This window comes from Talpa occidentalis, unplaced genomic scaffold (assembly GCF_014898055.3).
Source record: "Talpa occidentalis isolate TD23 unplaced genomic scaffold, MPIMG_talOcc4v2.1 talOcc4.3, whole genome shotgun sequence".
Taxonomy (NCBI): domain Eukaryota; kingdom Metazoa; phylum Chordata; class Mammalia; order Eulipotyphla; family Talpidae; genus Talpa; species Talpa occidentalis.
The window spans coordinates 113,964,873-113,981,704 of NW_023603184.1; the positions used below are offsets into that span (position 1 = coordinate 113,964,873).

Sequence of the window (16,832 nt, forward strand, 5' to 3'; positions counted from 1 at the left end):
GGGAGAAAATTAAAATGAGATAAAAATTTTCAGGAATAGAGTGAATACTGTGAATGCTTTCTTCAAATTCTATAAAAATGGTTCATTTCTTGCCCAAATGGAGAGAATAGAGAACTATTTGTGGTTAATTACTGCCCTCTGTTGACAGCATATTATACATCTTAATTTTTGTCTCAAGACTTTATAGTTACAAGAAATCTCATCTATAAAAGGGAGTAATTAAATCCCAAAGCATTGAAGTGCCTTGCCCAAATAGCCGTGCTAGTTAATGACAAGGCCAGGATGAGACCCTAAGTGTTATCTATGATTTATGAACAGTCTTAGGGTGACTAAATTAAAACCAGTATTTTTTTTAATCTGATAGTATTTTTCTTTTCCTGAGACTCAAAAATAAAGTTTTTAGTAGTGAAAGGAATTAAATAATTTTATTATTAACAACTGCAAAGAAAATGTTTACTTAGGTTAAATGTGAGTCATTCAGCACAGAAACTGGAAAAGTGGAAGGTAAACTTCTCTCAATCTCCACCTCATTCACTCACAGAGGTGGCCACTTTTAACCATTCCTTTGTCATTCTGGAAATTATTTATATATACGTATATTTCCTTTTTCAAAATTCAGCAGTGATATATTGGTGGTATGGAAGGGAGCATAACTGCCTTCTAAAATTGAGCAGTGTTCTCTGATGTTTTAAAATTTAGAACATGCATTTTAGATTTTTTTTTTCTATATTAACATGCAGACATTTATTTTTCAGTACGGCTATCTTTTTGTTGACATTTAGAGGACTACAGGCAAATTTAGAATGTGCTTGTGTTGGCTTTCCTGATATTTTTTCCTAATTTAATTTCACTTGAGCATCTCTCCTTGGCCTATTACAGAAGGGAGGCTGTTTTGTTCTCATTTCACTCCATCAAAGGGTGTATGATTTGTCTCATTACTGATGATGAATGTTCTCTCTGAACACTTGATCAAAGTGTTGTTCACAGGCTACTCTACTGTAAGCTACCCCATTTTCCTGCTTTTGTGTACAGAGGATTTGAGTGGCAGAAAGGCTCAGTTAAGATACAAAATCAAAATAATTATCTTGTCAAGTCCTTTCTCTCAGGTTGCAGGAGAGAAAAGATCTTAGAATACTAAGTACATATTCTTTTCCCAGTCCGACTGAGTGTCATTTCCTGGTTTCTCATTTGATTCCAATCCTTCTTTCTGAATGAACATACAAATGAGTGAGGTATCTATCCATAACAGTTGCACGTAAGCTATGAGGAATGGCTAGGTATAGTAAACAATTCATGTAACTCTGAAACTTGTTAATATATGGAGCTATGGATACCATCTGAGTGTGATAATAATTATTTTCATTTGCAACACTAAACACCAGAACTACTGATAGCTTCAGTTTTCTTAAAACATTTAATATCACATGCAGATCTTCCAAAATAATATTAAAATTTCATTCAAAATGACATGTGAATGTCATTGTAAATTTGGTAGTCATTTAAAAATTTACACTTTTATTCATATTTTAATAATTTTGAAATCTGTAGAAAAACATTTTAAAATATTTAGATTTAATTTACTTTTTTGATAAAATATTTCAAATTGCATACATTTGAATAAATAAAATTACATGGTAATCTTGATTATTACATAGTGATTATTACATACCAATTACACGGTAATTGGTATGATTACATTACATGTATTGGTATGATTACATTACATTACATTACATGATTATTACATAACAATTACATGGTAATCTTGATTATTACATAGTGATTATTACATTATTACATAATCTTGATTATTACATAGTAATATGTAATTATTGCATATTACATAGTGATATGTAATAGATTACATATGTAATCTATTACATAGATTATTACATGTAATAATCTTGATTATTACATAGTGACTTGTAATAAAATCAAGAAAGATCCTTGGTATGGAATATAAAAATACTTATGAATTACGTATGTTTTTTAGTTTATCGCCAACAAATTAAACAAATATACAAATATGCACAAGAAAATGCAATTGAAATGCCTTGGTATTTTGTTTACTTTCTGCCATATGAAAAATATGGCTTTACAACATAGGATACAGTTTCATCTTTCTGAAGTGTGTTTGTCTAAGTAGGATAGCAAAAAAAACTTATGTAATAATTTGCTAACTTAATTAAAACCTTTTAATTTTAAATATGGTCCTCTCAATATTTAATGCTGCATCTCTTCATAATAATACAAGCAGGGTATTTTCTGAATCAATGATGTAGCAACTTTGTATTGAACCTCTACTGCTTGCATCTATTGGGCCTGTAGTGTTAAACACATAAGATAAGCATTCTTGTTTTTTTAATTTATATTTAAGTATATTTTTCATCAAAGGGAGTAGGGAACATATTCACACATAGCTTTAGCCTTGTAATGCCACACATAAAATTTCTCAGTTATCTTCACTGGCTTGACCATTTTTTGTTGAATTAATATGTGGTGTGGTAGGAGTAAGTCATAATTGCAGACAAATTTGGAAAATAGATCTGGCCTTGGAGAAAATGTTTAGGGAGTAAAAGAAGGCAGAATGATAGGCAATAGAAAATACCAATGCAGTCAATGGTATTCTCAATATTAAATGAGTAGAATTAAAAGACCAAAGAAATAAGCAAAACATAAACTGAAATTGAGTTTTCTTTTAGGTTAGAGAGGTATTCTAGAAAATCAGCGGAATAAGCTTGATTAATTGGTACCATCAAATGCAATAAGCCCTCACACAATCAAATCCTTTATATCCCTATGAACAGTGATAAACAGCAGCTGTCCATGTGCTCCCACAAAAAATCAAGGTTAATTAGAAGTACTGTACTTGTAAATTCAGCTCCATTAACAAAACCAATTCAGGAAAGGGTATGTTCATGCTACGATTTTTTTTTCTCAATTCTATCAGAATTCAACTTCATATATTAGTGATTTATTACATGACTTAGAAAGTGGGGAGCCTGCCAAAAACTTACCTGGACTGAGAAGAATATTTGTTTCTACTTCTTTGTCAAGAGTTGTTTTTCTCTTTCCATGTGGATGGCAGTCAGAATCCAGGTGACTTTTATTATGATTAAAAGGCAGACTAAACAATAAAAGTATGAAAACAATACTTGGCATTCACTCTCTCACAAAAATTTAAATAATGGCATGCACACATGATGTGACCAATCTAGATTTTTCATGTTTATCTTAAAGTCAGGGAGCATACCTTCCCTTACATAGAAATGGATTACAATTGAGTAATGCAGTTAACTTAGCTTATTTCAACTCAATTATTTGTGTGTCAAAAACATGGAAATATAATCCTAAATGAGTTTTAACATTCCTTTTTTTGGCACATAGGTTAAAAAACATTTGGTACATTTCTCCTGATATTTATTTGTGATTTATGGAAGTAATTTACTACTCAGTATCCATAAGGGCCTGAATTTACTATGTTTGAAACAATCTTAACTCCAGGACATTTCAAAATCTCCATTCTTCTTTAGGAATAGTGAATATATAAAAATTGAGGTGAATTTTTCCCATTTTCATGTTGTACATTTAGTATATATAATATTTATACAGACATTTAATTGCTTATTTACATATTTTTTACTGTCATTCTTATGCAACTTTTTTTTTTTCTAGACATCATTTTATTTTCGAAATATATGTGTATTTATATGTGTGGATCCTCTTCTGCCTCTTTGGCTATGGCACCCTATCCACTTATTTAAAAATATAATTAATTTTTCCCATTTTTCTACTGAAGGGCAGTTAATTTCATTATCCTACCTGCACTTGTTTTTGCTTCAGTGAACATTCCTAAATGTGATACCCTGTACAAATGTAAGTGTGTGACAGATATGTAAGAATGGAATTGCTGAGCTGTAAAATAAGCCATTTTCAATTGCTTATTCTATTTTCAAGGTATAATTGCTTAGCAGCAAGATAGTCTCACCACAGCACTCCATCAAGGTACTTATTTCTCCACATACTTCCCAAAAAGTGTTGTCAGAACTTTTTAATTTCGCCTTATTGATTAAAAATGTCTTATTAATAATTTGATTTTTATTTCTTAGATTTCTTGTGAGGAATTGTTCATGTCGATTGATTTGCTCTTCTGAGAAATGCTGACCATTTAAAATAATTGGTTTTCTCTTCAGCAGCAGATGCTTCTTATAAATTCTGGAAAAAATCCTCTATAGATTATATGAATGAGAGATACCGTCTCCAAATATTTCTTGTCTTTGTAGTATTTTAGAGTATTTTTTTTTGCCTCATAAGGGTTAATATTTAGATAGAAGAATACAGCAATATATTTTATAAGAAACATATTTTTATTTAGCGATATATTTTATCAGAAACATATATTTTTATTAAGCATTTTGGCATTTCTGGCAAAAAAAGCTTTGTATTGACTTATTCTACTGTATTGCTTCAGTCAGAATAACTTAATTCCATTCCATTCATTCTGGAATTTACATTTTCTCTTCCAAACAAGAGGCTAGTATCTGTCTTCAAAACAGGAGGCTAGTTTTGCAATACCAATTCAAAGTTAAATTATTTATTACAGTGCTCATATCATTGCCTAATACTTTCCACTTAGTCTCAAAAAACATTATTTTGTTTGGGGAAGAAAGGGATACTATGCGATAATGCGTCACCAAATTTCCTGTCTCCCATCAGCAGTCTTTTCACTCTCCATATCTTTTTCCAAGTTGTATAGGTCATGGTTAAGTGAATTGAGCAAAATCTAGGATCTCCTAACTATAGAATTGTAAGTAACAATTCTATATTGTATACTAAAAAATTTTCTGAAAGTTGATCTTATGTTCTATTACCAAAAAAAAAAAAAATCAATAGTAATAATAATTTTAACAACAAAGAAAACTTTTGGAGATCATGTATATGTTTGTGATGGCTTCACAGATGTACACTTACTTTCAAAATGATCAAGTTGTATACATTAAATATGCATAGCTTTTTTTATATCAATGATCCATATGATTTAAATAGAATAAATATATTTATTGCAGTTTTCTAAATAACTTAAATCATGGAGAGAAATCGAGAAAGAAACTAATGTACATTGCTGATGATAGAGCTGTGCTGCCAGTACAACAGCAGGTCTTTACATGACAAGGCAATTGTTGTCTTTATAGTTGCTATTTCTAAACAAATGCCAACACACACCTGCACACAGATAATGCCATCACATATTCTGGTTTTCCCCAATACCTGCCACTGATGAGGGAACTATGCATTCTCCCCGCAAGTCAGTAATCTTGGTTCTGATGCCAGTCTCATGTGAATGTTGATTACAGAGTCTAAAACACAGTGTATGAGACAACCTGCGATTTGTTTTAAGCTTCCTAGTCTCTGCAGTATAAAAAGCAATTCTAAAAAGAAGATGGATTGAATATTGAATGAATAAATCTTCAACATCTTTCCCAGTAGATTTAGTGTGGATTTGGATTTTACTTCATTTTGCAACTTGGAATATCCACCATTAATTACTCCTGTATCATCTCTCCACATTATCACTCTGTTTATCAATAACATAAACAAGATTTATCTATTTTAAAAAAAGAACGCAATTCTCTCTTAGATCTGCATCCTTGTTCAGCATTTTATAACCTCTCCTGGCATTTAGAGTTGAGGCCCTTGAAATAGTCAATGACTGTTACGTGTACTTCTGCATCTCCCAGGTTCTGGTCCAGTCATAGCAAGTTTTTCTTCCTACACTGTTCTAGTGAAACCCCTCTTTTCAAGGTTTGCAATAACCCCTATTTGTTCAGTCAAATGGACACTTTTCAATTACCATCTTGACCTTCAGACCTTGCCCTTTCTACACAAATTGAAAGGACTCAATGTTTCTTTTGAGAAATATTACAAATAGCTTTTTTAGTCTCTTCATCAATCTTATTAATAGGTTCTTTTTCTTTGCTTGTCCACTACTTGCTGATTTTTCCCAAGTTTTATAATCTTCCAAAGACTATCCTCACATCATTGGTATCAAATATACCAAATATGTTTTGAATCCCAAATATTTTTCTCTTTTTAATACTTCTAAACATGATGCTACACATACAATTACATACTGGATTTATCTGCTTAAATATTTCAGAGGCATTTTGATAATGTCATATATAATAAAGCTGTACTGTATTGTTGATATTCTAAAACTATTGGTCCTCTGGGCTACCCTAGAAGATTTTCTTCTCTTTCTCACTTAGATCCTCTGAAATATACATTCTGAATAACATTTTTCACCTTCCATCCCCACAGCTACTCTCTTGCTTTTCTTCATTTCTTATTCAGCAAGCATCATATCGATTTCTGTGACTTTGGTTTTAGCCACCTGTACTTCACTTTCTAAACTGATATCAGTGTGATCATTTACAAATAAAATTCTGATCATGTCACACCCTATGTAAATATTTGATGCATCATCTTTATGAATATTTGTTAAGCACTTACTATGTTCCAAGTACAAGTTAGGTATAGTTCCAGCTATTTTATAGTCTAAAATAATATGACACAATTGTATTAATATGTGAAGTTAGATTATATGTACCATTGGATACATTGAATATTATGAAATAAATTCAGACATTGTTTCCATGTGTGTGTGTGTGTGTGTGTGAATTTATCTTTCAACACTATTTGCCCCTCAAGCAATTCTGGTGTCATATGCGCATGTTTAACCAATGCCTCCCCCAGTAGCTCCATGAAGGCCGATGGGCTTTCATTTTCTCTCTGTATTATTTCTGCCAGATTTGAATAGTTTAGTGGCTTGGAGCATGGCTTTCTTAACCCTTCTATAATACAAGTGATACAATGATTTCTTCTCCAAGGGTTCTCTGGGACCCAACCTGGATTGGAAAGAGGAACTGCCTGACTTCCAATGGGGCACTTCCTAAGCTCCTCCCTCATCTTTCCCAGGGCATTGATAGCATACCAGTCATCCCCATATTGTAGGGCTTCCCTAAAAACTTTTTCCTTTTCTCCTGAGGAGAGACTCTGGTTGAGAATAAGCATTACATCTTTCCATTCTAGATCAAATGACAAGTTTAGGCCCTGAAACACCTCTATATATTTATTCATATCATCAGAGAATTTCCCAAGGTCTGTTTTAATTTGTCTTGAATCCTGTAAGGAAAAGGGAACATGCACTCTAACAAGTCCCCTGTTCCACCTGCCATTGCTTGGAGTGGCAACAGGGAGAGGTAGGCTGATGGCTCTCCTTTAATAATATCTGGGAGAGCACAGATAATTTGGTCTGAGGAACTGACTTCTCCTATACCACTGAAGGTGGAGGTAAGGCCAGAGAAAGGTCCTCATCTTTTTTATTTAAAATTCCTGGGTAAAGGGCCTCCCTGATGGCGCAAGGGGTTAAGTAATGCACTATGAAGCAATCTGCAGCCTCTGCAGCACGAGTTCAATATCCCCAGCCAGCCAGGGACCAACCCACGTGGCGCAGCAGACCTCTCCTGTCTCACCCACTGCTCCCCTCAGCAGTGTATTTCAGTCAGTCTGCCTATTCTGTTCCCCATTCTGTCTCTGGTGAATCCTCTCACCCCCAACATCTTTGGCCTGTACCCCAGCTCTTGTATGCATAAATAAATAAATCTTAAAAAAAAATCCCTAGGTATGGAGGGCAAGAAGGAATTATTGATGATGGCTGATGGATTGGGGTTGATGGCTGAGGATCCCCAGTACACATTAGGTTGTATTTACTACATAACTTTTTATTGGGACAGAGGACAGAGAAGACCTGTAGGGAGGCCAGTTCAGACCATTTCCCTTCTGACAAAACAATTTGACCTGATAGATGGTATTATAATTTATGCTTCCCTCAAATGGTCAGGATTCCCCATCCTTGAGATCATATTGCAGCTAGTCTTGTGTACAAGAAAGATAAATGTTTTGTTTTTTTTTTCAACGATTCAGGGTCAAACTCACCCCAATTCTTCAGAATACAGGAGAGAGGTGTGCCCTTTTTTAAGACTGATGAGGAAGCTCCCATCTGCAAAAAGGAATGAAGGCCAGTGTCTAGCACCAGCTTCTTTCTACAGGAGGTGTCCCTCCTTTTAACCTTGGAGCTCTAACTGTGAGTGATAAACAGTCTTCTCACACAGGGGTCTATTGGGCTTAATCACTCCCATAACCAGCATGACCTGAACACAATGAGCCTATCTGTTTCTCCCAATGTATAGAAGGTAAGCGGTACTGAACTTTGTGGGGCCATACCAGTGACCCTGTCCCAGCCTCTTTATGAACACTACCCATTCCAAGCGTCTGATGAGCTTATGGTAAGCCATTCTCCTCATCTGATGAAAGTCCCTGAACACAACTGAAGAGTAGAGACTGAACACAAGCCACAGACAGGGTCCTGGGATCCAATTTCCAATGATGCTCCTCCATCAGGCCACGAAAATGGCCCTCACAACCAGGGTCCTTGAACATATAATAGCCTAAGGCCTGACATTTACTCTCCCTGAAAGTCTCTCATTTACAATTCCCATGAGAGAAACACCCATCATCAGATTACTATACCAGAGGTGTATCTGCCTATCTAGACTCAGGGCTTGGGGTAAACCTGTGCAAATCAGAAAGTGCCACAACCCTGTCAAAATATAAAACTCAACTTGTTCTGCCTGTGGCCACTGGTGAGGCTGAAGCGAACACCAGGGACAAAGCTTTAGGGGATGTCCCAAGATATTTAAAAGAACCTCCTGTTTCTCCCAACTCATAAACTGACTTGATAGAAGATGAAGGAAGTCTGCCCCATAGGGGGAGAGACCAAGAAGGTAAAAGTCCTTTTCTAGTTAGTCAGACCTCCGTGACTCTCACCTAGGTGCTGGCCTAGCAGAACGTCTTATCTGCGCCATGAGACCTCCTTGGTGTCCAAGGGTTCTAAGGGCCACAGCTCGGTCATCCCGAGCACCCTCGGAGTCCACAGACAATAGAGAAAAGCAAGGAATCAGTGACAGGAAAATCCCGACATTCCCACTCAGCAAGTGGGGGATCAAGAAGCCTTGCCAATTGAGAAACCTGTCACCCGAGACTAAGAATGGCGGCCTCATGCTAGTGGCTTTTACCAGGCCTGTTGTAGAGCAACCCCGATACAAAACGGGGTGCCTGACTGTGGGTCCTCACCTGGGCGCTTAAAAGGACTTATCAATGCTCTACTGCAGGCACACGCGAAAGGTTAATAAAAGGTTTATTTACAAGGGAAGGGGAAATGAGGAAATGTACAGCTCAGGGAGAAAAGTGGGAGACAAAGTTTTAAATGAGTCCTACCCAATCCACCGATCAGGAATCTCAAAATGGTGCTCTGAGAGCTGGCCGCGAGCCAGCAGCTGTGTAGCCAGGAGGCGAGCGATAGCGAGCCAGCCCAAGGCCCACGTGTTTGGTTTTTATATCCAACCTGGCTGCCCAACTCTACCCTCAGGTCCCAGCCACCCTCCCTTTGGTGGTGATGGGATTTGTCTTTCCCAATGTCCTGATGGCTTTAGTCTGGAGTGGGGGTGGAGTCCACAAAGCCTGTATGGGATTAACTCAGGACATCCTTTCCCCCTAACAGGCCGACGGGTGCCCATTAATTTTGCAGTCAAATAAAGGACAGAGGGAAAGTTTGTGAAATGTCTCCAGTCTGAAGCCCACAGATAACCGAGAAGTAAATCAGTAGTAGCACTGGAAGAGAGAATGAGAGAAGGATGGGAAGGAGAAAGACAGAAAAGGGGAGCAAGAAAAGGGGAGCCATTCAAATAATTTTAACAGGGATCTGAGGCCAGGTTGGAGTTCTGTGTTGGATCCTGTGCAGTGATTAGTGAGGAAAGACTTCCCGACTGTCACATTGGGACCATTCATCCTCTACTGGGTCTCAGCTACTCCCCCTCTGCTGAGGGCCGGGGAGGATGGCCCGAGCTGCTGGGAGATCAGCCCCTTATGTGCAGCTCCCGGACGGCCTCTAGAGATGTATGTGCTTAGCTCTCCTCATACTATGACCAGACTTTTATTTTTTCAACTGGCAGATAGGCTAGTCCCCTTATCTGGTCTGGTTACAAGTTTATCCTTCCACAGGAGTCTTTAAGGCAGTCACCCTCTGGCATTTACTGACTGTCCTGTGGCCTTTTGTTAAACAAGAGGAACATGGGACAAGATGAGAGTACAAAAAAGATTTGCTCCTCTCGGCTCACTTACCTTAAATCTTGCAAGATTCAGACAATGAGCCCCCAGTATGAAGCCAGTTTGCGCTGTTATGGTGATTACAGCTGCTGCTGTGGCTGCTGCTTCTGCTGCTGCTGCTGCTGCTGCTTTTCACCCTGGTAACCACCAGGAGTTCTTGTCTTGTGAAGCCATAAAAAGGAATTCACAGACTTTTCAATAAGCAGGGAGAAGCAAACTTTGTTCAAGAAAGTGAAGAAATGTTTATTTAGGAAAGAAAAAAAAAAGGGCAAAAAAGCAAAGATTCCCAGGTACAAAGTACCTGGAAGGGGCAAGGAAGCCATATGGAGTCTTGCTTCGCGAATATATACGTTCCCTCATTGTGCTGAAGTTCTATTGGTCTCCCAGTGATTGGTTAGTTCTCGATGGCCTCACTTACTCAGCTACTGTACTTGGAATCTTCCTGCCTGCGTCATGGCCCTTATCTTTAAGCATACTTTTCTTTTATGATCCTTGATCTGAAAGGGCTTGTTTTCCCTAGTCTTGAGGAGTTTGATTAACTCCCTTCAGAATTTGTTGTCCTTATCTCTGGATCTTCTTTATTCCTCTGTTGCCCTTATCTCAGAAGCTACTTTACTCTCACTAAGTCCCTGCCTGCACTGTCCCTGAAGCTACCTGATTACCTTAACTTGCCCTAGGACTCAATACTGCTTCAAAAGTATGTGACCCACACCTACCCCACCAAGGTGCTCTCAACCTTCCACCATAGATAGTCTTCATTTTAAATCTGTTCTTTAAATGCAGAATGAGAGAACAAAATGGCACAGAAAGTGAGTTGGGATGATTCTGGACAGTTGGAATTGGATGTTCTGTCTTGTTGAACGTTATCAGGTTTAACTGCAACACAAAAAAACAATCTTTATATCAGGGTAATTAGTAATTATACTCATTTAAAGCTTACTATGCCATTATCTACTGATGCCTAACAAACCATCCTAATCTCAACGCATTAAATAAATGACAGTAATTTATTTGGTTTGCAAATCTGTAGTGTGGATAAACTCAGTGAGGGCAGTTTGCATGTTGCTCAAGCTGGAATATTTAGGAGACAGTTGGGTGCTGGATCTGAAGATTCACTTACTCAATTGTTGAACAGTTGAAGTTGCTCTTATTTGGCACTTTACCTGAGAGTGAACTGAGAAATAAAAATTACACTGGATAAAGTTAAACAGGCAAAGAAAGCTTTATTCAAGACTATCATTATAGAGATAAATATCAATACCATTGCAATAAGGAATCGGGATTGACCTCAACTCTGCGAAGCAAAAGGTAGGAGAGTTTTTTAGTGCTGCTGTTAGTCAGTGGAAAAGTACTAGAGAAGGGAGAATTTGGGCAGTGGGATCAGGCTTTCAGTGTTGAGTAATTTGCACCTTTCAAAATTAGGTTCCTACCCTTCCACTGACGATGGGAAACAGGGTGTTATTTTTCCTGATCACATTGCAAAGGAATAGCTCAGCTGGTTCTTGAGAAAGACTTTCCTGGGTTATGAAATTATCAAAAGTTTGGGAGGAGATTTACATCTCAAAGGGGCAGAGAAAGAATTTATAATTGCAAATAAATGCTCTAAGAAGAGGTCAGAAGCTTATATTTAGAAGGAAATCTTCTGGTTTAGTCTCCTAAGGAAAATGTTAAGACTGTCCTCAGGGAAATATACAAGTGAGCTCTGTGAGTGGCTGCTTGGCTTCCTCACAGTAAGGGTGTCTGGATTCAGAAAGCAACCATTACAAGAAATATCTAATTCTGACCTAACATCAAAAATCACAAATCACATCTCTTCTGCTTCATGGTGTTCATTGAAGAAGTCACAAAAATCCACCAAAGGCAAACACAGAAAAAAAAATTGTCCTTCTAAATGGGAGAGTGAAAAATCCTGAAAGAGCATCTGAAACTAGAAACATCGTTGCCATTATTTTTGAAAAATAAAATCTGCCACATCAGCGTATATATGATTCTCATTCAGCAGTAACCACAGAAATTGTTTAGAATTAGAACAACAAAATATTTTTTTCTGGGAGGACTGTTTTATTACTGGCATTATTGGAATTGTTGGTGCATAATAAAAAAAACAGACAGACTAGGTTGATTTTATTATTGTTATAAGTTTTCTACTAAAAAGACACTCAATTACTGTCTATACCCATGCAGTTCCCTTACACTGTACTCTCTTTGTTAGGAAATCACTCCAATTCCTTCAAATAAAATACCAACTCCCAATATTACCTTATAAAGCACATCATAGACTTTGCCTTTCCTTTAGAAGTATTGTCTGATAATTCTTAATTGCACTTTATACACTAGACATGCTGAATTTTTTGTAGTCCCTAAAAAGAAAACAAAACAAACAAAAACAAAACAGTCAATATCCTTTTTTTTGTATATGTACTTTCCTTCTGCCTGAAATGAAAACTGCTTTACATAGACCTATCAATTCAGTATTTGTTCTATAGGAATCTTTCCAGACCACCCTTTGAGACCTTGGACTTAATAAATCTCAGATATAAAGGTCTCTCATCTGTTATAGGGAGTTATCACTCAATTCTCTCTGTACAATACCTAAGCCCAAGCTCATATGTAGGTCTGTCACTATGTAGGTCTGTCACTTTTTAGGCCTCAGGTTTCTCTAAGATAAAAATTCAGAATTAATTTTAGACCTTCTAAAATCTTCATCACGACCAAGAAGCTATTGATTTACGTGTTAGTTAATTGACTAGTTATTGATTTGTGTGTTTGTTCCACAGCATTGAATGGAGACTGTAGATGTGAAATGCACACCACCTTACCAACACTGGAGATTTCCTTAGAAATAGTCATTTAACTTGCTCCATGCTTTTTGTGATTTGGCAGTTCATTTTTTTTTATGGCTGGATAAATCTCTGTTGAATGGATGTATAACTTGTTTATCCATACACCTATTAAAAGATATTTTGATTGCTTCCAATATTGAGTAATTACAAATAAAGCTGATATAAATATTTATGTGAACATGGTTTAGACTTATCTCAGTAAAGAATAAGGAGCATGATTGCTAGATGATATGATTACATTTAGTTTTGTAAGAAACTGCCATATTGTGGAAACTAAATTGTTGCAACATTTTGCTTTCCCATCAGTATGAATGAGAATTGTTGCCCTGCATCCTTGCCAACATTTGATATAGTCCACTGTTTGCATTTCATTCAATCTAAGTAAGTGTGTAGTGCATGTCATTCCTGTTTTAATTTTCAGTTCTCTTTTGATACAGTTCCAAGAATTCTTTTTATATTTTGCTTATGTTTCAGACATATTTTGCAAATAATTTCTCCCAGTCTCTGGCTTACCTTTTCATTTTTTAAATGGTTAACTGGATTTTATTTTCATTCAGTGATGTTCTTGTATGATATATCCTTAGGACATTTAAAGCACACAGAAAAATGTGTACAGGTCAATAATTAATAGTTCATTTTCTTTTGCTTGTAGTATAAATCTAAACAATATTTCTTAAATAAATGTGAGTTGTCACTGGATGTCACTGTTGCTTTACTAAATATGTTCATTTAACTTAGAAAATTTTCTAAATATTACATTAGAAAAGAAGCAAATCTATATCTTAAGTACCTACAGTTAGGTTTAGGTCCAAGCTACATAGACTATCAAGAGTTAGAAAAACATTTGTGTTTTAATTTACAATTTCTTTGTAACTCATAAACATGTTTCAAGTAACACTAATATTACATTAGGGAGACTGTACAGAACCAAAAATGTTATTTGAATATTAATATTTTTCAAAAAAGAAGGTTAAGAACTTAAGAAGGTTAAGAAAGTTAGAGTACATATGGCACATAACAAATTTACAGTATATTAAAAGTTTGTATTATCTACAAAACATTTAATATCATATGCATATAAAGTATGTATTTACATATACACAAGTACTAAAGTGTACATGCTAAATGTAAAATAGGAGCAAAATCATATATATTGTTTAATTGCAACTTTATATATACTGAAAATTTTATTTTGATTTTTTTTCCATAGGAAAAATTTATTTTCATGAAAAAAGTTTATCACAACTCCCAATAACCACCATATACTATAACTACCAGCTAAAACTGCCTATACAGATCAGCTTATCTTTGCAAGTGCCTTGTATTAAAACTGTTTCTACACATGTCTTTCCATGCTCTGAGCATGTTCCTGCCATTGCCCTATTGTCTGGATCAGCCGTTCCAGCCATTCCATGCTTCTCTAAGAAGCATCCTTTCTTAGAGATTCCTACTCTGGGTTAGAGCCTCTTATTTGACATTATCTTAGAACATTACTTATCTCTCACTCTCCTGCTTTTGTTTTTGTTTTGTTTTTTTCCTGTTAACATTCATCATCCAGGTTGGTTTTGTTGAATGTTTACTTGTTCTACTGGGCTTTCTACTTCCTGAAGGTAGCACAATATATATTTTATTGGATGATAATATCCAGTAACACATAAAATATTATTCATTAAAATGTGTTAAATTGTGAAACTTTAGTTAAGCAATAACCACTTCAACCCTGTAAACTATTACATTGAAAGTGATTTATAATCATAAATTCTGTTAGTAAAGATTCATTTGGGGAAATAGGAATAAAGCTCTGAATGTAAAATGAACTATAACTGATAAATATTGTAATTTACTTAGCTATTCCCTGAAGTGAAGGACTTATAAATACATACTATGGAACTTTTAGGACTTACACCTTTCTAATACATCATTTCTACTTTGAAACATAAGCTTACATGTATCACTATTAAGAAAATAAAGATAAGACATTGTTTATATTAACAGTCAATATAAATATCAAATTGTAGTACAAAATTTACATTTTAATTTTCATTTGAACATTTCTTGGAGTTCAGCAAAAGTTTTCCCAGCTTATCTTGCACCTCATCCTTGGACTCATTTTCCTAGGGAACTTCATCATTTTCTATTAACTGGAATATACTATTTAAAGCAAACAAATCCTTTTAGACCCTTTTAGTGGCAAGATCTAAGAACTACATAATTTGTGTATATATGCTTACATATACACAGACATGTGCAACTATATTATCTATGTATCTGTGTACCTGTGTATCATCTATTGATTAATAGTGTTCTTTTTCTTTGTCATCATCACCATCACCAGTATCATTATCTATCAAGTCTATCTATATTGAAAACCATGAGTTAATACCAATGTCTTTAATTCTAAATAAATACAATGATGTTCATTTTAGTTTTTTAGTAGAATAATAGTATCAAACTATAATACAAAGTATAAAATAAATATACCTAAATTCATACTAATATTATAAAATGAAAGAATGGCTAGAAAATAGATGGGTATGGGAAAAGGGACAAATAATTTTTCCAGAACAATTTCAAATAATAAATGTAGAAAGATTAAGGAAGATAGGAAATTTACCATTATAACATGAGAGTGCATAAAATTTCACAAAAACACATTATGTGTATGTGCTCAACATATCTCCTCTAAAATATCTATTAATTACTGTCTTACTTTTAAGATATGTCCATAGATTTTTTTGATACCCCTCTACCGAGGCAATGAAGATCATTTCCTTTAGTGTGTTCTGAAATTAGTATCTCAACTCTAACACCCAAATTAAAGAAATGGAAAGACAGGAATTTTATAATGTAGAAACCTGTCATGCACCATTATAACCAAGTTATACACATTAACATCTACGGTAGTAAGTCATGAATCCCCTAATATATGATGAGATCACTCTAGCTTTGTAGTATTCTTCCTCCAAATCCACTACCTAAGTCTAACCAAGAAAGATATCAGAAAAATTAGGGAAGTCCAAATAAAGTTTATTTGATAGTATTATATCAATGTCATAATTTCTTAGCTTTATTAAAAATACCCTGATTACACAAGATGTTGACTTTAAGGAAAGTGGATGAAGGAAATATGGCAATATACTGTACTTTATTTGTAATTCAACTATAAATATCAATTAAAATAGTTTGTAAGATATATAGCTAATTACCCTGCAGAAATGGATCGTACTTTCAGTGTTTTGTATTAGTCATATAATACAATGTTTTTGAGTTTTATAATTCTATGTACAAGTTTTATCATTAGGCACTTGTCAGGATTTGTAGTAATGAATCCTCCATCATTTTCTCTGTTCTTGATTTTCTCACTTTTATATGTTTTGTTGGTACAGAAAAAGAAACAGTTGTAGTGGAGGCTGCAGATCCCTCAGAATGCAGATTAATGCTGGGGTTAAACAGATCTTTTCCAAAGGATGCAAAATTGCTTTAGGTCTTTGCACTTTCATATAGTAATTGGAACGCAATGCTGAATGGAAATGCAGCAAAACAAAAACACAGGGATTTCCAGAGCAGAATTAGGACATAAGGTTTTTGAAAATCTAAAATCAACATGATAAAAGGAACACAGAATCAAAGCCAACAGATTAGCTAACTCCCCCAAATAAAATAACCCAGAGTCATTATATTTTTGTAATACAGCATGCTTTCTCGGGTAGAATCCTTTCTTCTTTAAAAGATACTTCATACAACAAAAATTATCTAGTTATGGAC

The 16,832-nt window shown here is 35.2% G+C and overlaps 1 protein-coding gene across 1 annotated transcript in view; it reads right to left on the reverse strand.

The window, feature by feature from the left end:
• Window positions 1–10,563, reverse strand: part of TFPI (tissue factor pathway inhibitor) — a 70,909-nt gene extending 60,346 nt beyond the window's left edge. Inside the window, exon 1 of the mRNA XM_054699913.1 lies at window positions 10,240–10,563. The gene's annotated coding sequence lies outside the window, so the exon portion shown is untranslated. The remainder of the gene's footprint in view (window positions 1–10,239) is intronic.
• Window positions 10,564–16,832: the final 6,269 nt, after the last annotated feature.